Consider the following 26,885-nt stretch of genomic DNA (forward strand, 5'->3'; position numbering starts at 1 on the left):
ATGATAGTTCTTATCCACAGAGATATTTGAAAAATAAACCTTAATTTGAGTTTCAAATTGTTATGCTTCACACCGAGTCTGTTATGTTTGTCATGAATTCTATTGAACCTGACCCGATGAATACCATACGTCTGATTTACGGCCTCCAAGTGTTTGTTTTATGCCTCATCCGAAAAAGTGTACAGTCATACCTCGTTTTATTGCGCTTCGCAGATATTGCGTTTTTTACAAATTGAAGCTTTGTGACAACCCTGCGTCGAGCAAGTCTATCGGCGCCATTTTTCCAACAGCATGTGCTCACTTCGTGTCTCTGTGTCACATTTTGGTAATTCTCGCATTGTTTTTAAGACATAATAATGCTATTACACACCTACTAGACTACAGTATAGTGTAAACATGACTTTTATATGCACTGGGAAACCAAAAAATTCGTGTGATCCCGCTTTATTGCGGTGGTCTGGAACCGAACCCACAATATCTCCGAGGTATGCCTGTATATGTGATGCATACATGTTAAATTATGATAAAAGGCAATTACGTAATTTTGTAGAGTGTTTTAGACTCGCAGCTGGTGTAGAGTAGTATAAATTGTGCTACATATGTGTCACGCTGCAGTGCGTTGACCAAACAGTCATCTCCTTGTGTTACGTATGCTGACTCCGATTGCAAGTCTAGCTTATGCAGCACTGCGTAAGCCAGGCCAGTTATTGACTGCGGTCTAGAGATAGCAATGGGAGAGTATAGACAAGTACAGTTCCGGACAAAAATGTCAGCAGACTGCAACTTTGGAACGAGTAAAGAAAATGTATCTCGTGTGACCAAGGATGTGCAAATTTCGTCCGGAGGGCGCTCTTGAAATGCTACGTTATGTTATGCTGTGTTATGTTAGCTACTGTTAATTTGATGTAGATTATGTTGCGTTGAGCTGCATTAATTTAGGTTTGGTATACTTGGTTTCGTTTAGATTAGTTTAGATGAGTTAGGGTGTGTTAATGTGGATCAGTTTGAATTGATATTCTCGTTTACGAAAAAGAAATGTTGAAAGCTTACTATTTCCGGCCCACACCTTTTATAGAGTTTTATGGCCTAATATTATGTTCCTCTTCTCATGGAATAAGTATGCCAAGTTTTATGCAAATCGGTGTAACTTTTCTCAAGCTAGAAATGGGTATATATATACAAACATACATGTCCACAATTTCAGTTTTATATAGAAGATAGCAATGTGGTTTATTATGCACGTTTTGTTACTCTCTGCCCGATTCTCCCGCCATTGCTGTAGTATAATATAACAATATGGTGTATCAACCACATATTTCTATGCCGAAAGTGAAGGCAGCTGGTTCACCTAAAAATCTGATAACCAATTAAGCCTATATGATTGATGACATGGTATCACAACCTAATGGGAATGCTAACGGAAATATAGAAGTCGTTTTCGTCTAAGAATAAAAGCAGAGAATAGAAACAGTGGAATGAGACTAACAATCTAAATCTATAGCAGGGGAAAAAGCAGCAAGGTTTTATTTTACGACCCACTGTATAATTTTAAGTCATGCTTCACTTTTATGAGTTCGGTAATCTTCTGAAAGATTGGATGGGCGACACGCTACTTCACAAACTCTTCAACTTATTTACGAGTGCATCGGTCGGCCCAAGACACTCTAGGCCAAAATTTCATTTGCCGCTTAAATTTTCGCCAACTCGCCTGACTAAATGCAACAGTGACACAACATGGCGACGTATACGATGTACACTCTGTGCGATTTGAGGTTCTCACGGCTGTAGAAGTCGTCGCGACATGTTGTAAGCTGTTCTCCCGGCATTTAGGCTGATAGCCTGACGAAATCCTAAAAACTCTCTGTCAGTCGCCTTAAGCGGTACCAAGAACAAGAATAGAATCTGAGGCCTCCAGACGTTCGGTAGGATCTTATCCTTTTCACACGCAAGTCATCAGGAAGAAATCAGTTTTTGTGGGGTGGCGATTTATGGGCAATACTAGTATGCAGGCCACACAGAAAACTTTTCAAAGAAGGAATAAATTCTTCTCTTTTTGTTCTTTTAATTCGTCCTCTTGCTCCTTACTTATTCTACTCATCGTTCAGTTTCTTCAATATTCTAACCGACAGATTTGTACCTTCAGAGTCTGATCGCGTAACAAAACGAGGGTAAATTGTCGTAATATAACTGCAGCGAGAGCAAAATATCGCTGTCGATGTTCGTCCTCTGGGCTGTAACGCCTGTCTGGGTACGTAGATACCAAAGTTTCGGTGGAACATACTGCCTCCATCTTCATGATTGAAGATCGGGGCAGCATGTTACTCCTAAACGTTGGAATCTACGTACCCAGATGGCGTAACAATACAGAAAACCAACATCGGCGTCTGCACTGCCGTGAAAACCTCAAATGTCATACGATTACAGCTTCATCGGTATCGTATTCTGCAGAAACACTAGTAACTGCATCGCATTTCCCATGTACTCATCGAAAGCTCTCACCAAAGTCGTAGGTATAGGTGATGATGGAAATAGATAAAGCCATTCGTTGCTGCTTTCTGTAACTGAAGTCCCACATAACACGTTTCCTCCACGTCATGACAGGTTTCATGTGCAAGATGCAAGATACGAACGAATTCAAATACCGTACATGTAGGCTTAGCCACAAGGTATGGAGGCAGCTGAAACCCTTCCCTACAACATCCACAAGTCCTACGAGGTCCCACGCAGGAAGTAAAATTAATAATAGCTTCGTTTTTCTTCGCTGGGACCAAAATACAGAACTGTACTGACTTTATTTTCTCTATCCAGCGGTACTAAATCACAGATGGGCTTATATGAATCCCCACGTGGCAAGTGAAACCTCATCAGGGAATTCCTGCGATACATTTCACACTAGAAAACATAAAATCTGTTTAAGATAAAATAGTATTTGTATCGGTAACTTGTCGTTCTTATAACACATGATTGCACACAGTTAAGAGATAAAATTAAGTTCCCACTGGAATGGGAGACCACGACATTTCGCTATGGGACAAAGGGACACGTTCAATGAAGTGTTCAGAAAAGCTACTGTATTTTATGAATTCGATTCATAACACCACCACAGTTGTTTTGGTATGCCAGAGACGCGGACAAGTACAGTAAAGTATGCAATTTGTTTAATGTAAGAAAAAAATAAGGAACAAGTTACATACAAATAACTATCAATGAAAATCAAAGGCAGATGCGTAACCACAATTTTGAGATGAAATTTATTAAACAGACAGCAAAATGTACGGGCTATAAAAAATAAACAAGAAGAATCAACACGATTCGGATAAAATAATACCAACTACGCACTGACCAAATTTTATTACAGAGATTAATGGATTTAACAAAATGCAGAGAAAAACATAGAATTAACGATTGAATACAGGACAACCAAAACAAGAAACTGAGGAAAACCGCTTAAGAATCTATAAGTTAAATGGGGCTTGAGCAGGCCGTCCCTGATAGCTTCATGACAATGAACCTTCTGGAACAGAATCTTGAATGACACCATAATCGCTTCATTTGATCACAAAAAGTCAGGCCGAAATTCGAAGCCAGGATCTCTTCAATACAAGGTTGGAATGATGAAAACTATACAGCGACATTCAGCGTTCCCATGTAATTGTACAAAATGCCTTCACTGCTACGCGTCTTTGTTTGCCATTTCATTGCCGTAATCTCCAGAGCAGCGACAGGCTCAATTAAAGCGACAACAAAAGAGATCGCCCAAATTGCACAAACCACGTAGTCTTTTGACTCTCTCGAGAATCCCTCTCTCTTTCTCTGTTCAATCAAGTTTTTCTCGCAAAACTGACCGTGTTTGGTCAGGCTTCGGTTATGGAGAGATGTAGGCCTCACGTTTTGCCTCTGAGTCACAAAAATACTAATAATGTAATGCAAATCACGATTAAATATATTGACACTTGTATGCGAAGCTTTTCAAACGTGTTAAAAAAATTAATTTTTTAATGTATTCTTGGCCTATGTTTGATTGTACTCAGTAATTCACTTATAGTAAGATAATTGTTCCTTCATTCTGTACCCTAATTGTATTCTGACAGTACTGATTCCTTTCACCATAAATTTAAACAGCGTGTATTTTAATGTCGTGTATGAATATCACTTAAGTAATCAAAATCAACCGTAAACCTTGATAATTTCTGTAATTTGTGTTACGTACAAATGAGTCATACGATGAGCTATTTCTGAGAAAGTCTGTGAGATTTAAATTTTATATTTCTGTAAAGTAGAATTTAGATATAACGATAACGAATGATAACGAAAATTAATTTTGCTCGACAGCTTCTGCGTTCAGACATAAAATCAAATCTAATTTCAATCAGTTCAGTGGCTTCGGAGATGAGACTCGCGTTCATTTCGTGCAGTTCATGTAAACTGAATATAAAACTTTGCTGTAGATTTACATATGATAATTGTCTGCTGTATCACTAATTCCATTTCTAAAAAATACATGTATAAAATAATCTGAAAAGAAGATACCTTAGTAGAAAGAAGGCTTATAATTAAGTAGGATTCGAGGTTTTTACGGCGGTGAGTCCGAAGATGGCTGTCTTCTGGGTTGTTGAAGTCCTTGCTACCTCTATCATCAGGGCGATGATGATGGAGGCATCAAAGACCTCTGAAAACTTGGTATGGCAAGAAGCTACAAATATGACCATTGCACAATATGCACGTTACTCTAATATGTCTGTGTCTACCAAAGAGCTTTTCAATCTTGCATCACCACACACACACACGTGGATGGAAAATGTACTGCTGGCTTCACGTGTTTTCCACCAATCATGGATGACTGGGATGTGTGTAGTTGCTACAATGCACAGGTTTTGACTCTAGACAAGGTAAGTGCTTACTAGAATTTTAGCCCACGCAGCGTCCCTGAAGACATCACCTAGAGCACTTTTATCATCTCTCATTACGCCACTAAAAACACGTAAAAGTAGCTAAAAACGACAACCTCAACACAAAGAATCTTATAGCTCTCAGAATCGAGATAAAATGAAGTTAGGCAACAAAGTAGGTTTTGCACTCACATTTCAGGGAACTAGACGGTGTCTCAGAAGGCCATACCACGTTCCACCATTATCTGTCTGAAATTTCTCAGCCTGTTCAAGCGAACGCTAAAACTGTACCTCATTTTCAAATAGAACATTATAGAAGATGGCTGTCTTCTGGGTTTTTGCGCCATGTAGTCTGATATAAGTTTACCGACGTTTCAGAGGTCCATGCCGCCTCCATCATAAGGGCGATGACAACTGAAGCTTTACCTTCTCATAATTCATAAGCGGCTTTTCATCTCCTTAAACAATCAAGTCGGTTTAGTTCAGAAAGTTTTATTAAATTATCGAACCCAAGACTCAAATCAATCCATACTCTGTACTAGAAATACTCGTTGCTCTTACTTAATTTCCTCAGAGTAACGCCAGGCATTTCTAGTATAACGAGTAAAATTATTTCTTCTCTGTCACTTTTGGTCTGGGTTGTAACGATGTAGGTGTTTGCCAGGGCTTCAGAAATACTAATTGCCTCCTCCTATTAGGGGGAATACAGAAGACTACAGACAATATTTTTTATGTTTACTGAATCTAGTATATGTAGACTGTGCCGTAAAAATGTAGATATACTTTATGACGCACAGTTTTTATTATAACAACACAAATAACGACTGCTTATGCGGATTTTTTGAGACGGATCCTGTCACTAAATATCTACAGCCCTAGAAGATAACCTTCAATAGTGAATCGCCCTCATTAAAATACACCTGCGATATTTCTCATAAGGCCGATTCAATTCCGGACAATTATAAGAAATAAATAACAGAATATGGCAGATTCCCGCATCAATACGACTCGGACTGGGTGGAGCGAAATAGTCCTCGGGCCGAACCAGGGAAAATTCTAAAATTTCGACCAGTACAGACCTCTAGGCGAGTCGCAAAGTCGATTTTGGCTTGGTGACAAAGAGAAAATTTCTCAGCCAGTAATAAATGGAACCCCAGGCATACAGTCACCGTATTCAGCACTATCAGCTCCATTGCGGACCTAAGAATCAACCGTAACAGTCTCATACTTCTGAATATTTTTATTCTTGATATTTACACTAACCACATGTTATACGTAAGACTTGAGGTTCTCACAACGGTGAGTATGAAGATTTCCGTCTTCTGGGTTGTTGCGCTGTGTAGTCTGGTTGATGTTTACCAACGATTCAGAGGTCATACTGCCTCCGTCATCAGGGCGATGACGGAGGCAGTATGACCTCTGAAACGTTGGTTAACATCGACCAGACTACACAGCGCAACAATCCAGAAGACAGAAATCTTCATACTCATCGCCCTGATGACGGAGGCAGTATGACCTCTGAAACGTTGGTAAACATCTACCAGACTACACAGCGCAACAACCCAGAAGACAGAAATCTTCATACTCATCGCCCTGATGACGGAGGCAGTATGACCTCTGAAACGTTGGTAAACATCGACCAGACTACACGGCGCAACAACCCAGAAGACGGAAATCTTCACATGTTATACGCATCGAATGACAGAAATATTAGAACTACTGGATAGGAAATGAAGGAAGCTCAGTAACATATTTTAAGTCACTATGAACCTCACGACACCAGTCAGAGCGGTAGGTTTCTCCGCCAAAATTTGTAAATGAGATCTCTGGGAAACAAAGTACGAAGAAACCACTGTTTCGTATTGCCTTTCAGAGCGTAACAGCGTAGGCCAAATACGTAAAACCCACAAGGAGGCGAGGGAATAGACATCTCGCCTTTTATTTTAATGAGTGGCACACAAGTGTCCGTACTTCTTGTGCTACAGATTCTTTTCACCTTTCTGAAATTCGCCGACTGAAACGAGGTCAGGCAGTGACATTTACGTGAACATTCGTAAGCGGAACAGGACCCCCTGAGACAGGTGAATGTGGGACACACGTAGGGTAAGTGCAATTCCATGAAAACAGGCGTTGGATATTGCAGTCCATACACAATTTTTTTTAGCTGTCCCACTATACGCCATGTAGGTGCTTAGGGGGAGTGGAGGTATAGCTCCTACTCTTTCTTGACCTCAGCACTAGATGGGGGTGAGTGGTCAGCATCACGCCCCGGCCGGCTTTACCCCCGGGAAAGGACCCCGGTACCCATTGTAGAGGAGGCTGGGTGGGCTCCAGAGCCGGTCTGGACGCAGAGGCTAGAGGAAAAATCCTCTGCCCCCGTCGGGGATCGAACCCCGGTCGTCCAGCCCGTAGGTAGTCACTATACTGACTGAGCTATCCCGGCTCATCCATACACAATTAAAATTCTATAAAACTGGAGACATTTTAACACGTTTCAGTATACTAAAAAACACGTCGTTTAGAAAAATAGTCATTTATGAATTCTTGCATTTATAGCTTACTTCCTTTTCCTAAGAAAAATTGTTTTATTAGACCACCTTGCTTATCCCCTCCTTTCATCTTTTTAATCAATTTATCAATTTTCATACGGCATTTTCCACGCCAGTTGAGGCCACAGTAACTTGGTACGTTTCATGGGATTCGATGTTTGTCTTCTGGGTGGCAACGCCATCTAGAGTCCTGAATGAGTTTTCAGGTCTTCACGGCGGCGAGTATGAAGATAACAGTCTTCTGTGATGTCGCGTTGCAACGTCCAAGAAAACAGTCACTGTTACCCTGAAAATGGACTCAACATATCCCTCCAAGGCTATGGTATCAACCAGCAAGTCCTTACGACGATACTTCCAAGAAGACGAACACTGTATTTCTTATTTTCCTACAATAGCAGTAACAACATAGAGGATTCAGGAACTTGTAAAATGAAAGCTACACTATGACCAATTAATACAGGTTTCTACAGTTAAACACGGTATAGACCTTTGGAAAATGTGAATCGTTTGTAAATACCTTTTCAGTTAAAACATTTAAAGCAAAACAAGTGGCCGTGTGATATTGAAGATGATAATAGGTTCAATGGCAGAGAAAACGGGACGCCCTAATTGGAACCTAGCTTGTTGAGTTTTATGCCACACGTTTACCTGTACTTCACGATAAGACAAACATCTATTGCCATTTGGACACGACATCTAGAGCCGTTGAGGTTACGGCTTGACACACAGTATACACGATGAACTGCCGGGCTTCGATCCCCGGTCACAAACAAGGATATTTTTCTACAACACCAGATTCATAGAGGCTTTGATTCCCACACAGCCTCATATTAATCGCATTCCATGGGTTATTAATCCAAAGATAAAGCCGACGTGGCGTGAAGTTTCAAATTATCTAATGCTTTTCGTTTATCCACAAATAATACGACTACACGGCACAGTGCTTTGGTACAGCACCAAACCATTTCTTAAAGACTTCACCCTTCGTAGCCGAGAAGTACAAAATGCGTGAAACTTCGGGAAAAACTTTCATTCGGCGACAAGAGAAATCGAGGCCCAGTTCCGAGAATCGCTACGCTTCTTATAACAAAAGGAGGCTTTGCCCAAATCTCCACAGCTAACTACAGTTCTCAAAGACTGCTTCGTCAGAATTAATGAGGTGACTAATGCCATATCCTTAAGTATAACGAACAAAATAGCTGCCAAGCTAAGGGCGCGCCGGGAGAGCGAGGTCGTCATGACGAAGTGAACTGTCGGTTAGAAACACGAAACTTAAGTCATTCACCTTGCTTTTTTCCAGTTGTCCATCAAGCCACACTGTGCAGAGGCCTATTCTGTCAGTAATCTGACGTTTTTCCTCTTCGTGACAAAACCTGTAGGATAAATCCCAAAAGGTACAGCACAGAAACGCACTTTCTCGCCACATAATTATACTTACTCGTCGGAAATAACGAACGAGGACCCTGAGGTAGAGAAAGGAAGGATCTATCTCAGAACAACTGACGAATCTTAAGCACTAATAAAATCTTGAAAAGCCCTGAGGATGACAGGGGCGGTCCTCGAAACGTCTGCAAGTTTTTATCAAATGACACGGCTGATAGCCCAAGAAGATGTTATTAATATCGACCACCGTGAAAACTTCATATTTAACAAGCAAAATAATAAATTATCACCTGCCCTGCTAAGAGAATCAAAGTCCCGCGGGCATATGGTTGGTTACCCCTGGTCTGGACCACACCCCACAGGGTTAGGGACCCAACAATAAGACGGGTTTTATATATGCAAATATTTAAATAAATTACAGTTGATGTATGTAGGACTGAAAGGAAAATATATCCTCAGAATGCAAGCGGCATGCAAGGAAGTCTACAAGGAATCATGAATATAATTATATGAGAAGTGAATAATCATAACATACTGGTAGAAAGAAGATAACGTGACGGGAACGATTTAGACTTATTTTCCAGAGGTAACCGTTTCGAATCTTGACCTTTGCTGATTGAAGTTTTCATGGTTTTCCACAATCCAGCCAAGCAAATGCCGAAGTAGTACCTTCAAATTGGCCAACTTCCCCAGACCACTGCCTATTAACAGTTTACTACCTTATCACCTCATCTGGTTCCATACAAGCTCAGCAGTTGGAAAAGCAAACTTACGAATCAATCAATCTAAAAGACGAAGAATGGGGTAAATTGTGGTCACAATCGAAGGCAAAGTCAGGCAAGGGAAGAAAACTTTTTGGACTACATCTCTACGATTAAAATAGTGTTAAAATGCCTCAGTCGACGCAATTCGCACCCAACCATGACATGTCAGTGTAAAGTGAAACTTAGCAGAGTGCACCACTGCCCCCGAGTCAGATCCGACCACGCGTTGCGTGTGCTGGCTGATACACTCCGTGGACCGACAACGAATTGCCGGAGGAGCTGCAAGGACGCTTTACAAGAAGCTTATGGAAGAGACTGATATCATCGTGGCACCGAACGTCTTGGTTAGGATTCCTGCTTTATATTTTGCAGGTCTCGGGGCCAGATCTTGGCCCACAGACAAGCTATCCTGACGTATGCCTCTGCTTTCTATAACAACTTGTGCAATAAAATGTAATCTCTAGAGACAAGCAACTAATTATAATAACGGAAATATACATTAGACAGAGCAAATAAGAATCAGTGTTGAAGGGTGCAGGAATTATGAGCGGACAACAGTGGGAGCTGCCTCGAGACACAAACAGGGGTAGGGAAAATGACTATGCTCGTTACTTTGAAATATTCGGGCATAAAATGTTGAATTCAGACGTAAACTCAAAAAATGTATGTGTATGAGAAGCTGCAAAAACCCACAAAAATCCTCAGGAAGGTTAATCCGTCTCCAGGCAGAAAATAAAACCTAGGACCTTCCAAATATGGAGTAAACTCATAACCATTCAACTGTGACCTTCGGTATTTTCTTCGGAATATAAAAATCGTGTTACATTAAACTGCAACACAAATACCTCTTCGTAGGACCTGCGGTGAAGTGCTTCAGAAGAGGTATAAGAGTTTCTGTATACCTAAAGTTTAAGACCCAGTACTTGCAAACGAGGTTTTACGAGTCCCCTCGCTCTTTCCTGTGCTGGCGCTCAGATGGCCGATAATTTCTGCCTTTTCCGCGTCACGTCACAGCCAGGACGTCAGGCGTCGCACGCTGCACAATCCAGACCAAGCGGCGTCTGTCCCAATGAAGTAACTGAGAATAACTGACCTGTCATGGCCTCACACTGGCGGACCAACAATACTGAAAACAATCCTTCCGTCACCGCTTGTATATTCAGCATGCTATCTGCCAGCGAATCTCGATATTTTCATCGATATTATTAGTGTACTTTTCCCGCAGAATAACTACGAGCTTCCTTGACCGTTACAAATAAATACAAACGCAGGAGTGAGGATGAGACCGTAAAGTTACAGCACAGAGAGATAATACAAGACTTCCTTTTATACTATCGGATCGGATGTGAAATTACTGCGTTTAGGTTGTAGAAGTAGCGCGTTCCACAACACAGTGTAGAGTGAATATCAGTGTATAAAATGCCAAAGACTGTGTCGAAATAAAAGAAGAAAACATTGTCTGTTTTCAAGAAACTGCGCATGCTATTTACCGTCTTGCTTCCTCTGCCCTTCTCATCTTCCCTTCCACGACTTACTGTTACGTAGCTCAAGCTCGGTTTTATTCTGCGTCCACTGTAGTTGCTAGGAATACAGTATAATTGATACTGAAGAGTAAGATTAGGCCGTCAAGTGCTAATTATGCTAACTTACCACCTTAAGTTAATCATGAAAATCAATACAATGTTATTCATGTTTATGAAAACCATCGGAAGGCTTTTGAAGACCTTTGAAAACAGGACGATTAATATAAATCCGAATAACTACTAATTTTTGTACATTTATTCCCCATTCCCTACGATGAGATATACCAGACCTCCATCGTGGTTCGATACAGAAGATATTACACGAAATACTTAACCCAATCATTTCAGGCGCCTTCGCTACTAAACGTTTTTTTAAAAATATGCTATATCACCTTTGCCACATGTTTGTTTGTCTGCATTTGACAACTTGAGAAGTCGGATCCTTAACGGCATCTGATTCCTCGCAGTTGCCAACACATTTGACCCCACGCGTGGAATCACCAGTCAGACTGGCGCCAAACACCACGCCCACGCAAAGGTCGTTGGCCCAACAGCTGAATAGCAGAATTCAATGCAGGCCTATATGCCACTAAGACTTAATAGGCTTGTTACAGGTAACATCATCTTCACTAGATGCCCATTTCATGCTCATTCTTCGTGGTGAGGAGATGACTCCATATCTGTAACCCTATTCGGGAAGAAACCGTTTCAGTTTCTTCCCAGGACAAACAAACTGAGGAGTTTCATTGTTTTCTTTTGTCTCCCCAGTCCAGTGTGAAGGCCGTTTCCTTTCACAATGCGTTGTTTCAGTAGTCGGGACGAATCTGTGCGTTCGACGTCCGTTAGAAGAAAGATGCATCAGAAGGGTAGCAGATGAGGAAGCACAAACTGTTCGTACTTCAGACAAAATTTCCCAGCGACAGAATTTTGCAGCTCGCTGTCTCAGTTCCTAAGTCGGTAATGTCTCTGGATTACGTATGATACGCATTCGTCTTAATTTTATCAGCAAGCTAGTGAAGTAGATGAAACGCAGTTTGCTGTGTACCATATCATCAAATTCCACGCCCTATATAACCTCTGAAGTTCGAACAGAGCCTTTAATACTCTCAAATACAAGCAATCACTCTCATTCATGTCAATCCGCGCTTTATCCAACGTCTTCATGTTTCTCTCAGCACAACAGTGAACTGTAAACTCCACAAAGGATATATCGCAGACAGAGATAAAGTAGAAAGGGTGGTAAATAAATGGAGAGGTTAAAGAATGCCAGTCTCTGACGTAATCTAGACAAATTTCCACACTTGTCCCATAACTATTCAGTTAACCACCACACACTTGGTCACCCTAGTTTCTCGCTGTTAGTTTGTGACTCACAAAAACTACGCAGTATAAATGTGTTATATTGGAACTACCTACAGAAAAACTCCTAAGGTTAAAAAGAAGAGTTCCACACAACACTGTAATAGCCAAATACAAATGTAAACACGACGAAAGGTCGGCGCTTTTTTGTTAAATTGTATTGTTGTGTTTATAAAAAAAAAGAGATCGGAACAATAATTAAATTCACGGTGAAATTAAGAGAATAAGAATGTCTGAATATGACTGCTATAATTCAGTTTACAAGTTGGTACAATACCAAATACTTCCCACAAATTTTATGCACTTCATTCCCAAAATTACCTACTTATTGCAGTATTGAATAATCCATAAACAAAGAAATTCATTCAAAACACATGGGATCTCGCATTACAAACATAAACATAAATTCTGAAACGTTAAATGTTTCATAAAAGATAATGATTACAAACTTTAAGAATAGAATTGGTCTTCGTCAATTAATTTTGCCGTATTAATCAACAATTTTCAATACTGGTGAAATTTCAGGTTTTCAGCTCGGCGAATATGAGGATGACTGTCTTGTGGGGTGTAGCGCCATGTGGTCTGGTACAAGTTTACAGACGTTACAAAGCTGTTTGCAGCTTCCATCACTAAGGCGATGATAAACTTCTACCAGAAGACATGGCGTCACACCCCAGAAGGCAGTCATACTCAACTTTTAATCTTGTTTTACAAACGGTCATCGAGCGCCAATTATTTTCGGCATATCCGTCTATGGCATTTATTGACATTTTAGTTTTCCATGGAGAAAATGGCGCTACCTAATTAAAGAATCCGATTCTGGTGGGAAGCTCACTTTAACCTATTAACCAAGAATCAGGGGAAACGATTCATGGAAATGTAAGTAGGCCAAACGGTCTACACTTAAAGTATGCCCCATGAAAGAGGAAAATTACAAGGCTCAAGACACAATGTCGCAGTCTAGGAAACAGAGGTTAGAGACTCTGTTACTAAGCTACCCTGACGTGGTTCAAAATGTATGCTGCAATGCGTTATAACGGTACAATGAAAAGTCTGACGAAATCAAATGAAACAGCCTGTAAACTGAAACATTTCGGGAATTGAATCCCAAATTCCTGACAGAAGCAACTACTCTGCAAGTCTTAGCGCAGTTAATAAACTCTCTGGTTGCTACAATATACGTAAATAAACTCAGTATTTTTGGAATTTGTCTTTCTGAACCGTTCCCTCGTATTCTAGTATTGATTTCTGGCATCACCAGGTCACGAGTTTACGGGCCCATTGTGTGTATTTCCAGCGACAGGCCGCCAGCTCTGCGCAGCTCTGGATTTGGCCGTATGTGGTGTGCTTCACGTTACAATAAATGTTCCAGAGACACTTTAATAGCTCTGACAACAAAGTCAACAAAGTGACTGCATACGTGGGGCTTACAGTACGTCCAGAACTCGATTCTCGATATAACCGATAGTAAAGTTTGGCGAATTCGCAAAGAAAAGTTGCAAGAATGTGCCTCTTAGTGTTACAATATGTCTGCCAACCCCTCTGCCTATCCACATGTAACAACATAAGATCCGTTAAAACGAATTCAATAAAATTTGATACTGCGAAGTTCTGTTACACTTCGTCGGAAAATAATAACGAAGGTTTACATGAAGATCTACAAGCGTTTCTGCACGCATGTCGAGTGCAACTCAATAAAAATTTAACAGGGCTAAAAATATTTCGAGCAAACTTTGTAGAGGAAAAATAATCTCCGAATTTTACTTAAAATACACTTTCTCCGCAAGTCTTACGGTATCTGAGATAATTAAACCAAAGAAATTAATGCTGTATTATCACATAATTTGAGAACCATGGGACTGATATGGATCGAACTTCATAACGGACGTCCATTCTGCTCTGTGCCGCCTGTCATAAGACAATAAACATTAGCCTTTAATAATTTAAAATCTGGAAGGAGTAAAAAGGAAAACCCCTGGAATTTTATGCTATAAGTATATTTCCTAACTTGTTTCATATAATAATTAAAGTTGCTGACCGGTTCTATGGCACTGGGCCTTAGTTAAAACTTTATACTCATTCAGAAATTAATAAATTCCATTTCTTTCAAGAAATCCAAAAACTCGTCCCAGTATTCACAAAAACCCAACATTGGACCATTTCCTGATCCAGTACGCTGGAGTTTCCGCCTTCACACCGCATTCCTTGGCGATGAATTTTCAGACGTAAATTCATAAACTTGAAGTTCACGAGGACATGTACAATTAGCCAGAAACGAGTTGAAAGATTTGCGGATTTTTGGTGAAGATTCGCGACTTACTGTAAGCAGGGAAAATTTGTTCCCTACCTCCAATAAAACATTTGCACCTTCATTACAGACATCAGTCAATGGCATGAAAACAGCAACAAACTCTGAATATCAAACAAATTCCATAAACAGAACCTCGAAGAAATTGTGAGTTAATAAACATTACACGTAAGTTAGCACAGCCCTGTAGCCTAAATGTTTAAAACAATAAAATAGACATGAAGGTTGTCACCCCTGCTTCTGATCACTTACCTTAGAATCTAACGATCCTTTTAAATGTTGACAATTTTTTTACTATGCCTGCAGCGTGAAGCGAATGTAGACCTATCCGGATGTTAAGTTGTTCACTTACCTGAAACAAAATAGAAAAGCACGTCAGAAAAATATTCATGAATCACGTGGCGTTGTTGTAATGAACGCGTGCAGTAAATGTAAATGCAGTTCAGAACTTTGAACGAGCTCCTGGAGTAATATGAGTGGAGATCAGAACGCCGGGAAGCTACTCGACAACGGACACAATTTACTGCGTATACTGGAGAAAATGTGTCCGATGAAACAAAGATTTAATTAACAGATAAACCATTGTGAAGTGCGTGAACACTATGGGGCGTTAGCAATCAAAACTAACAAAGGACGAAATATTCATAACGACTGTTTATTTCACTCATTCATCGCCCCTAAATCTGTAAAATGAGGGTAAGAAAAGGAAAAGAGGAGAGAGCCCCTAGTACAAATATATTTTTTAAAAACTATCTCTGCTTTGAGATCAGTTAAGCGCCGGGTCAGAGAATGTAGAAGATAAAATTGATCTCGCTCTATGAAATATAAACAAGACAGAAAAATTTTAGTCATACCTTCAACATTCCTGGCACATACCAGAAGACGATGTGTCCCATTTAATTTTAGTATTAACTGCAACTACAGTAGGTATATATGTACTATTTTGCAACTTCAGTTCCAATAATTACCATTAGAAAAGTTCAATAAAACAATTAGTGTATTCTTGGACCTTCCTGATGATAAAGCATCTGAATTGTAAATGTATCAGTCAGACATTTTCCAATGAACTTTACTGCAAGGTTGATTATAAAGTGATAACGAGAGAGAATATTATAATGCTAGAATCTTCTTTAACTACGCAACAGAAATAAAACTGCAAAATTTAAACCTCTCAGTTGCCACAAATCACACGACATTAACGAATGAGAGCGTAATTAAAAACATCACTTCCTCTGGACAAATGAAATCTACTCCTGTTTTCAGGATGCAGACAACGAGCTAATTCTCCGCCCGCTTAACCCGGCTGGGGGTAATTCAATATGAATTTACGTATCGGTACCGAGCAGGAAAATATTCGTGCGCTGGCTGCCATAAAGTGAATGTGTCACAACCAATTGGGAAAAAGGGCAGTTGAGATGAAAAGTGATTTACACTGGCTCAGAATAGGGTATCTGGCAGAAATCTGCGAAAATGTTTATGTACCTTATAAGCAGGAAATTAAAATTCTTGGTCTGTTGGATGACCATCAGCTTTTAAGGGAACCCCCTGCTTAATAAAATTAATTAATTAGAACTGTCCCTTTGTCCTTTTTCTAATCTTACATCTACATAGTCTCACACAAAGGCATTTTTTTATGTTTTCTCGATTATAAAGTCCTGACGGTAGACACTGTCTGTGGACACTTATTGTGCATACGAGCAATAATGCCACCTAAAGTTGAAAACGTTTAATCACTCGTGGAAGCGATTTTATCTATCGATCGGAGTCCGTAGTCCCTTGCGTTTCCCTAGTAACCGAGTGAACAAGCATACTTCTGAATATCTGAGACTACTCTCGATGATAATAACCCACTAGGTTTGCCTTCCCTAATAACTAACTCAAGACCTAAATATCTGGGAAAGGTAAAAGTGTAAAGTTTTATATTTTTAGCAAACATTTATGTTTTAAAGAATTTTTCGAATTTCTGTCAAAGTAATGCGACATTTCACAATGTGAGTTTCAAATAATTCAGCAGAATTCTCGGAATTGAAATCGGTAGGCACGTCTATAAAGAAAAATAAAACTACAAACGAATCATAAATGTCACGAACCCGTTACAGGCGAGAGGCCGTCTTCCTTGTAGGCTTCGATCTATACGTTTTGTTTATTAGTTAGTTTCTTCGCTGTTGTATTTTATCTTATTATATTCTTACTCTTGTTATAATACGTAAGTTTAAAATCTTTAGACAAATTAAAGTGTGATAGGCTTCATCACGGGGCGAAAACTAGCACAAAGACTCGTATTTCATTATAGATTAAATAAAAATTACAGAGAAGTGGGTTGTAATATTATTTGTTTACAGTTTTTATAAAACACTATCAGCGGCTCAGACTATGTAGAGTCGAATGATACGGTAATTAAGAAATGCGAACGAAAATGGAAGGAAACTGTGGTGGCATAATTTATTACATTATTCCGGCATTTGTCTAAAGGCGCTGAGAAGAAATACAAAATCCTCAATCAGGGTATTCGGTCTACAGGCCGAGATTTGAACTTCGTACCTCCCAAATACAAAGTAGCAACCTGAATCGTTTGCTTTAAACTATTGCTAAAATGCAGATCAGTGTGATTCTACCCTACAAAATACAGTCCAGAGGAAGACGGCTCGCAGGGTGACCACATAGTAGATAAAACAGTTCTATCGTTATATACGATTTGAGGTTTTCACAGCGGTGAGTATGAAGATATCTGTCTTCTGGGTTGTTGCTCTGTGTAGTCTGGTCGATGTTAACCAACGTTTCAGAGGTCATACTGCCTCCGTCATCCGAGTATGAAGATTTCTGTCTTCTGGGTTGTTGCGCTGTGTAGTCTGGTAGATATCTCCGTCATCAGGGCGATGAATGTGTCAATATTTTCTGTACTGCCCTCCAATTGTCTCTACAGTAATATCATTTTATATGAGTCAGGAAGATAACTTCTTCTTCTTTTAATATACTAAGACGGGACCATTATTGATGCACAAATGCGTTAACACGGACATTGAGCGTTATCGTGCCACTATCAGCAAACACAGGCTATGTTTTCAAGGTGTAACGGATACCAGGTGTGAATTGTGTGGCATAACCTTATCCTTTCTGAATTATCAGAAGTCGTCGCTGTAAATGTCTAGTTCTTGGAAGCCGTGTTTCCTGTGCCTATAGTTATAACAGTGTAATACAATGTACCGCTGGGTTGGTGGAATGGATCAATAGCAAGTCGGTCTTGCCAACAAAACCAGACAGCCAGGCGAGCAGCAGAGCAACCAGCCCCTGGCCGGGCAGGCAGCCCGTCCAACACGAAGGTGTAACGGAGTCCTTTCAATAACCTGTGTTACTTAGGGTCGGTCCTAAAAACCTTAACATCGGAAGCATCGTACCCTTGACCTTAGGGAGAAGACCTGCTGAACGGCATAGTTTTGTGTTATCGTGACGTGTGTTCGAAATTTTTCCACGCCACAAACGAGATATCACTTAGAAATACTGAATTTTTTTAATGTATAAAACTGGTGATAATCATTTTTCTTGTCACAATTTGCTACATATCTGAGTAGTTTCGAAACTGAAATATATCTAAATTACCAAGTCATACACAAACAAAAGACGGCAATCATCCTAAATCCAACATGTGAGGGAGTGATCTGCTATAATTACCATTACGAAATGTGTAATGATTGCACAGATAGAGAGAAGAATTTTGCATAAAACGTCTCAGTCGAGTGGGGAACGACAACTTCTTACTCGAGAGGTATCACGGGCAAATCTCGACTCAGGGGCCGGCATTCGTGGTTTTCCTTCATTTGCTCCAATCGAATGTCAAACTACCGTCACGCAGTTGTTGGTGGGTAGGCACCTAATCAATCAGTCAATAGTTTTATTTATATTAGGAAACCTTAACTGATTTTAAACGTTCCCGGTGATTCATTGTTAATGTTGAACCTGATTTTAGGTGTTGACATCGGTGGAAATGGTCCGTGTTGCTGACGTTTCGGGAAAAATTCTGCCTCCACCTTCATTTAAAAGCGTGTAGGACGTTTTCTGCAATTATAGTCAAACATACGATGTGTTGAACTACATCACCTCTCCATTACACTTGGTCATTGCCTGGTGCCGAACACAGAGATATTTTAATGCTTTTACTTGTTTCGTTAGCCGCAAAAATGTCTTTCAAAATGTAACAAAGACCAAGCAGACTACTTTGAAATGGTAAAAAAACAACAATATTATATTCTGGGCAAAATTAAAAATAGTGTTTTAAATTCAAGAAATGTCTTGCAGAAAGAAAGAGTAAAACATCCCTTATAATGTTATTCTTTAGCTCGCCCTACGAGAAGAAAACATATTGTGTTTGAGCACAAACTGTGGAGAAAAATATTTGGACCTAAGAGAGACGAAATAAGACAAAGACATAATGAGGGTTTTCGTACTTTTAATATTTCTACTGTTCACCCACTTTACGTATCAGGGCAACAACATCAAGGAATACGAGATGGCCAAGGTACGTATAAAGCATAATGGCAATTATATTCAAAAGTTTAGTCAGGAAACCAGAAATAAATAGACGACTTAGAGACCTAGACGTAGATTTACCAGGTGAACAACCCTTTGCACTCCCGGTCTGTCTCATTCCGGTCTTCAAGTGTAACCTTCTAGAAACACCACGCCCGGGTCCTACAGGTTTCCTTGTATCCACCTAGATTCATGAACACTTCACGCTTCCCGCCCCGACTTCGCCCTGTCCAACACACCGCTCTGCCACCAAAACAGGCCGTCGTGCGTGGGCTGCCTACGTCATTCCCGAGATCATCAATAACGCGTCTAGCAATGGTGGCATTTGGAAACAAGTGGCTGATTAAAACCACACGCCCGTTTCGTTTTTAAAGCTGGAGGTGGAAGCTACAGGGAGCAATCCCTGTGGGCAAAGCACCAAAGTAAGGCAAGCCGAAGGGGTAAATGTCTGGGAAGAAAGAGCCCCACTAAGGCAAATCCGGGGCAGAAGCGCCCGAGAGGGGGAGGAACCCCAACAGAGCAAACCCCTTGGTTCATTTCGCACCTTGGTGAAACCCTGAGGGGGTGCCGACTTTCTGGGGGCGGCTGACAAACGCTACAGATCGACAGACAGACAGACAAAAGCGGGACTTTCATATAATCTTCGCTCACTCTAGATCGTGCAGAATGTCTAAAAATTACCGACGTTTCGGAGGAACGTTATTGTTTTCTAACTACCCTGTAGAAAGAGACATAAAATTCCTCCGAAAAGTCGGTAGTATTTGCCACTTTGGCACAATGCGATACCTAGAAAACATTTAATGAATATCTGTAAATTATATTAAGAACTGTCTATAATGTGAGAAGTGCGAGTCAGAGAGTTCCAGTCAACAAATTCTTGTACGTCGAACAGGCCTATACAATTTCGTGACTGATGTGTGCACTGTTCAGAAATACTGTACATCGTTTTGCATATACGACTCTGTTGATTAATTCCACTGATCCATACCATTATGGGATAAGTGTGTTTTTTTCTTATCATACCGCCAGCACGAAACATTGTTCTGGCCAACTCCCATAACAAACTCACGCAAAGTTGAGACACGTGCTCCAAACACGCATTTCCAGCCACTAAGTATCTCATATACAAGCTCCAGCATTACCAAGAAAACATCCCCTGGATCTAAGACCGGAAGTGGGAATCATTACATCTCGGTTCTGGTTCATTCACATTGTCAACTCGATAGAAATACAGTACATCCTAACACATCACAGGGCTTTAAAAAAGTGTTAATACTGCTTGTACTTGTCACATGTTTCTTGGCTTGTCTCTACAGAATACGTACTTATTATTGAAAGTTATATGAAGTGTGATGACAAAGTACTGTTAAATTCGATGTGAATCCAGTAGCAAAATCTGTTTCAATAACATTCCTAAACATGTGCAGAAATTATTTAAACGTAAGTCCCTGTTCAGACTCTTCACATTGTCATAACAATCAAATATGAATCAAGAATGTCTTATAACTCGTAATTTGAAATTTTTTCAACAAATGTGAGGTAATATAAACAATAAATCACAACCTTTTTTCTATCTACAATTTATATTTCGACGTTTCCTTTTCAGGGATGTAGATGAAAAATTCTGTCATATCCAAGAAAACGTTCCATTGAAGTTTATAAACACACAATTCTTACAGTAAAATATTTCTCAATGAAAACTAATCGATGTTAACGTACTTTTTGTGTCAGAAATCTATGTCTCTAGTAAGATATTTTTATGCTTACCATACCCGTCTTCCTCCTCCGTAATAATTTAGATCACGCAGTTCGTTAGAGCTTCAGAATTTAATTTATCTTCCCTTTTATACTACGGTACTGTTGGCGAGTTACAAATTATTCAGATGAATAAACTATTACACGGGATAAACTACGAATAGTGAATCCGGTTTATGTTCTCTTCTAAAAGTAAATCTGGAATATTCACCTAGTAGGCGGTTTCGAGGCCGAGATAGGAACATTGGGATATCCGGACAACAAAATAACCACTTGGCTGAGATGTTCGGTAAATGGAAAATTCTGATTTCACATTTACAAGAAATTTTTACAATCTTATACATCAGTTCGTGGAAAAGTAGTAGGAGATAGAACGTACACACCAGAAAACACATCAATTCCGTTCTCTATTGAAACACAAAACACGGATTAGGAAAGGTTGTAGAAGTAGCAGCACTCAACCGATGTTCTAGTCCGGTCGTGTTGAAAACAAAGCCGTCATACGAAATATTTAGCACGTTCCTTTTCTCGCCCACGTCCCAGGATCTGCAAAATAGACGGCCCGCTTTTCTGGGAACGCAGATCCAACGTTTTCCGTTCAGTCACATGCAGAGGTTACGAAACTGCGCAGAAGGAAAATCGAAAGCAGAAATAGGGTAAAGCTTAGACGGGTCACCATACTTTTAGTGGATTAAGGTTACTCATAGCGCCACAGCCGCGTAACGGAGGTAGGTTTCAATGCCAATGAAACAGGCGACATCTATTCAGAAACTGGATTTCAATTCTAGCAATATAACCATTTTCATGGTAAGCGCTACACGACATGCATTGCAAACAGGTCATTCGTATGGCAAAACTGAAGGAATTATGAATATATTACTAATAAGTAAAAAAGGACGTTTTATAAAGATGTCATCATGAAATTGCATGCTTCAAGGTCACATAAAAGTCGTACAACGTTGCAACACAAACAGCGTAGCTCAGGCGAGTGAAGACAGCTCTGAACCAGAAGCGTACTAAAGCTTAGCAACGCTGTATTGTTGACTTTGAGCCGTGTGGCAAGGGAGAGGGTGGCCTTGATGTATGCAATTTGGCAACGGCTGCTATAGATCACTTTCATTTTTACACAAATACAAAACGAAACCTGCACCTCAACGAGAGACATAAAACCTGAATTTCGACATGGTCACAGCGCACACTACAACGCCGCTTAACAACCAGAAGCCACCGCGCTGACCAAGACGTCATCATACAGTGAGACGTCTACTTCCATTTCGTATTTCCTGTCACTTAGATTTTATTCGAAACAGATTCAGGCTCTATACCACACACGGCAGTAGCGGAGTTCATATATAATTTTAACTCTCAACACATTTTGAGTTCTGTACATATTCTAACAATTTAGGCCCATATTATACAAGAGGCACACTTCCCAATATATGTATATTGTTTATGGCATGCAGTAGATGTCGAAACATGTAGCCTTAGACACCGATGTCTTATACTTTATATACTACTAGAGCAGAGCGCTCCTTTCGGAGCTCTTCGGGGGGGGGGGGGGTCAAGTTTTTAAAACTCAACCCCCCCCCCCCCCGAGAGGGTAGTTGGTCAAGTGTTTATAAAGCAACCAACCCTTCGGGGGTTAGTTTAGTGTCTCATTCAAGTGTTTTAACCCTTGAGTAAGAAACTAAACTAATCCCCCGAATGGGGGGTTAAAATACTTGACCAACCCCCCTTCACAAATTTTTATAGTAAAAAAAAGATACGACGTGCTGCTTCTGGAGCAGTGATCATGCGACTGGCTTGATAGTGAAGCGTTATTTGTTTACTCGGCATTGTTGTGGAACACAACAATGCCGAGTATAAACAAATATAAGTTGACATTGTTGATGACGTCATTTTTTGACGACAACGAGGAATCACAAATTTTTATAATAGACTAGGGCAGAACGCTCCTTTCGGAGCTCCTCGGAGGGGCTGGTCAAGTTTTTAAAAAGCAACCAACCCCTTCGGGGGGGGGGGGGGGGTTGGTTGCGTTTTAAAATCTTGTGTAAGAAACTAAACTAAACCCGCCCGAATGGAGGGTTAAAACACTTGACCAACCCCTCCTTCGGGGGGGTTGGTTGCGTTTTAAAATCTTAAGTAAGACACTAAACTCGGCATTGTTGTGTTCCACAACAATGCCGAGTTAGTTTATAGTTGACATTGTAGATGACGTCATTCTTTGACGACAAATTGGTTGACGACAACGGGGAATCACAAATTTTTATAGTAGAGAAGAAGAGAAGAAGATAAAAAGTTATGTTAGACTGTAAAAATAAAAGTATTGTTGTCTCCTGTCAGCTACAAAATTAATGCGAATCCACCGGCTCTGTACTCTATAATAGAAGTGTGGCCTCCTTTCGCTGAGGTAAATGTAGCTTAGCGTGAAACAGATCATTTATGTTCTTCTCATTATAAACCTCCTCGCTGCATAATTTTATTCGGTATCCTGTAGTAACTTTCACTCTTAAATGTGACACACCAATTCATACAAAGATGGTGCCAGAATGTTCTTCGAAAACGTTCTACTTACACAGCCAAAATTACGAAAGTCGATAACTATAATTTTCATCCTCCTGCTGAGTTTTGTAACAAAAATTCAGGAGGGCTTCCTGAAGGAGGGAAACCAACTGTCTAAATGTATTTTAGGACTAAAGCTAAACAAAGTTTAAAACATCATACCTGAAAAAAGTCTGAAATTAGTATCCTTTTAAAATGTTATTTTATCGACGAGTATATAACTGGCTACGTCCGGTGCGGTCTTGAAACAAGTTGAAACCAGTTAACAACGACGCGTGCAGAGGACGCCAAGCCAACGCCTGCAGCAGGTAGACGTTGACACTTATATGGAATCACCTTTAAAAGTATTTCAATCCTGAATAAACATTTTACAAAGTAACAAAGTTGAGTTTTGTGAGAATGAGAACGTTTGAAGATGGACACACAAATAGTGAGCCTGTGAATCCTTTCCGTGGAATCTTAGCATACGAAAGGACCCCGATTCGATTCCGACCGTTGTCACTGGTAACACAAAACGTATAACTCCTGAAACGTCGCCTAGAAGATACGTACCTCACATAATGAACAATGTTTAACACAGTGTTCCTATAATAACTCAAACATTATCCAGCTGTAGACTAGTCTATGATGTTATTGTTGTAATTGAGTGATGTTATGTCTCTGGAACTTCGATTGCTAACGAGCCAATTTTCCGTCCCCCAGATGATACATGAGTGAATATGGAGCATCGATGAAATGATACTGAAAGAGGAAACAGGAGGCCTCGAAAAAGTCTGTCCCAGTGCTAATTTGCTCACCACACATCCTACGTAGACGGCCCTGGGAGCGAACCCGGGCTTCTGCGGCCAGAAGACAATAACTAATCGCCTGTACTATAGAACGGCGAAGTCAGTAAAATTAACGTTGAAGATATCCGTCTTCTGGGTTATTGCGCTGTGTAGTCTGGTCGATGTTAACCAACGTTTCAGAGGTCATACTGCCTCCGTCATCAGGGCCCTGATGACGGAGGCAGTATGACCTCTGAAACGTTGGTTACTATCGACCAGACTACACAGCGCAATAACCCAGAAGACGGATATCTTCATACTCACCGCTGTGAGAACCTCAAGTCTTACAAAATTAACGTTACATTTACCTGATCGGCATGAGTACCCGACAAAACTCAAAAATAGATTATCACGACAAAGTTACATTAAATTCCATCATGGTTAGCCCAACTCTGGTAGTAATAAATTATGTGACCTGAAAGTGCAAGTGTCGTCTCAGAGTGTAAGAAACGAACTTGCTCTGACCTGAATCAATAAGCGCAAAAAAATTACTGACCCATGTTTTCCTTTGTCTTTTCCGTCTGGATAGAGAGCTGGCAGGCATGAAGTACCTTATTGGCTTACTCTCATTCAATAATTCAACTGGCAGACTTTTACTACTAGCTAGACATACTAGATAAGACAGAGGGAGAAATGAATGGGATTAACAAACACAAATTGATAAAATAAAGAACTTCTATCCTTCAGACGTAGTCTATTTCTTGCCAGAGACCTTAAAATGTTATTCGAAATTAATCACAACGTAAAGTGATCATAAACGGATCCAAATACGAGGCTGCAATTGTTCTGTGTCTAAGCTCTGTAGACGTCTAAGTCCAGCCAGCTTTGCTGTTAATTCTTGGCTTTATCCGGATGCACAGCCTCTTCAGCTTTAGAAACCAAATCGCAAGTCCGCATTAGTACCAGCCTGACAAACCCACACCTCGAGCTGGATTCGGGCTCATGATCCCGGTGTTTCGGTGGTCCTAGACAGCGCGGTTACCAAAATCGGCTGATGCTTCAATTCTGTAAATTTTACCGCAATATTTCTTCCCATGCAAATAGCAAGTGGGGTAATATTTACTCGACTTGAAATAAACTAAGTTTAAAATGCGTTCTATGTGATCCTGCATGTCTCACTGTCCACTATGTTCATTTCCTGCTGATTCAAATTCTTTTTAAAAATACATATCGTTTTATAACCTATCGACGCATTACAGGATGACTGAAAAATCAAATATTAAAATCAGGTAAAGCAGTGGTACACTAGATTGGTGTGAAGCAAAATTAAATATTCCTAACAAATATTACTGTAGGTCCCCAATTCCAAACTTCTTTTAAGTCTGTTTAGTAGTTTGGGATATAAAAGATCCTGACATACGTAAGGCAACCACATGTGTCCAAAAACGCAAGAAGACTGCTCTCACCACAGAATCTTCGGAAGTTACTGATCAACACAGAAACAGACGTATGGATTTTCCCTAAAAATTATGAAAAATCATTTTTATTCTAGATCCGCACCAATGCTTTCTCTTTTGTTTGACGACGTATGCTTTACACATTTTTTTTTTAATTTTTCATATCAGTGGATTTCCTTCATTCACCCTTACCCCTCTAGCTGCACCCCATAAAGAACGGCTCCCTGCGGATTTGCTACTGCGTGCTGTGGCACCCCGCCCCTTGTCCTGCAACCACTGACCTCCCGAGAGACATGAAGTGTCACGCCATCTCTTGTTTATCATATATACAACATAGATCGCAAAGGTCGAAGTAGCAGTACATAGAAAAAATTAAAATATGAAGGTCACATGCACAAAAAGCTTGCAAGCCCCCCCCCCCCCTTGCTTTCCTTCCTGCAAGTGAAACACGTCAGAGATTACGGTTTGTATATTATTTCATGATGGAGAGAAAATTTCGGTCGAAATAAATTCTTCGACGTTAAATAATATGATCCCTTAAAGATCTGTAGGCTATTTAACAATGTACTGTCAACAAACCATAAACAAGATTATGAACGAAACGAACGTCGTCGTCGTCGTCGTCAAGTAGTTAACACTCCTTTGTATTCGGAAGGTCCCGAGTTCAAATCTCGGTTCGGAGATGCAGACTGAGATATTTCGTAGTTTCCCTTAGTCTCACAAGGAAAATGCAGGGATAGTATCAGCAGACAGACAACTTCGTACTCACCGCCGTGAGAATCTCAAACCTTATCTATTATATTATTCAGCGATATATTACCTCACTCAATATGGGGACTTGTGTTTTGAACCAAGTTCCATGCAGATAAAATACGACTAAATATCCCACCTCCTGTTGGCACGCCTACCTCCTATTAGTGAAGTCATCTCGGTCCGGAAACCGATTTTCTGGACCGAGATTGTACCTTGTTTTCCCCAGTTTCTCCAGACGAATACTACATAGTCCTTAACACAGGTCATGGTGTTTCCTTCCAAACTTAAAGAC

General features: G+C 40.2%; 1 protein-coding gene across 3 annotated transcripts in view; it reads right to left on the reverse strand.

Annotated features, from left to right (window-relative positions):
- Nucleotides 1–26,885, reverse strand: part of LOC110836603 (uncharacterized) — a 71,976-nt gene that overhangs the window by 11,953 nt on the left and 33,138 nt on the right. The window contains exon 2 of one of the 3 annotated variants that reach the window (XR_015535464.1): nucleotides 15,028–15,127. The exons of the other annotated variants lie outside the window; for them this stretch is intronic. The gene's annotated coding sequence lies outside the window, so the exon portion shown is untranslated. The remainder of the gene's footprint in view (nucleotides 1–15,027; nucleotides 15,128–26,885) is intronic. 3 annotated transcript variants of the gene reach the window in all.

This window comes from Zootermopsis nevadensis, unplaced genomic scaffold (assembly GCF_977971745.1).
Source record: "Zootermopsis nevadensis isolate Lab colony 2312 unplaced genomic scaffold, Znev_1.0 Znev_ptg000002l, whole genome shotgun sequence".
Classification (NCBI taxonomy): Eukaryota; Metazoa; Arthropoda; class Insecta; order Blattodea; family Termopsidae; genus Zootermopsis; species Zootermopsis nevadensis.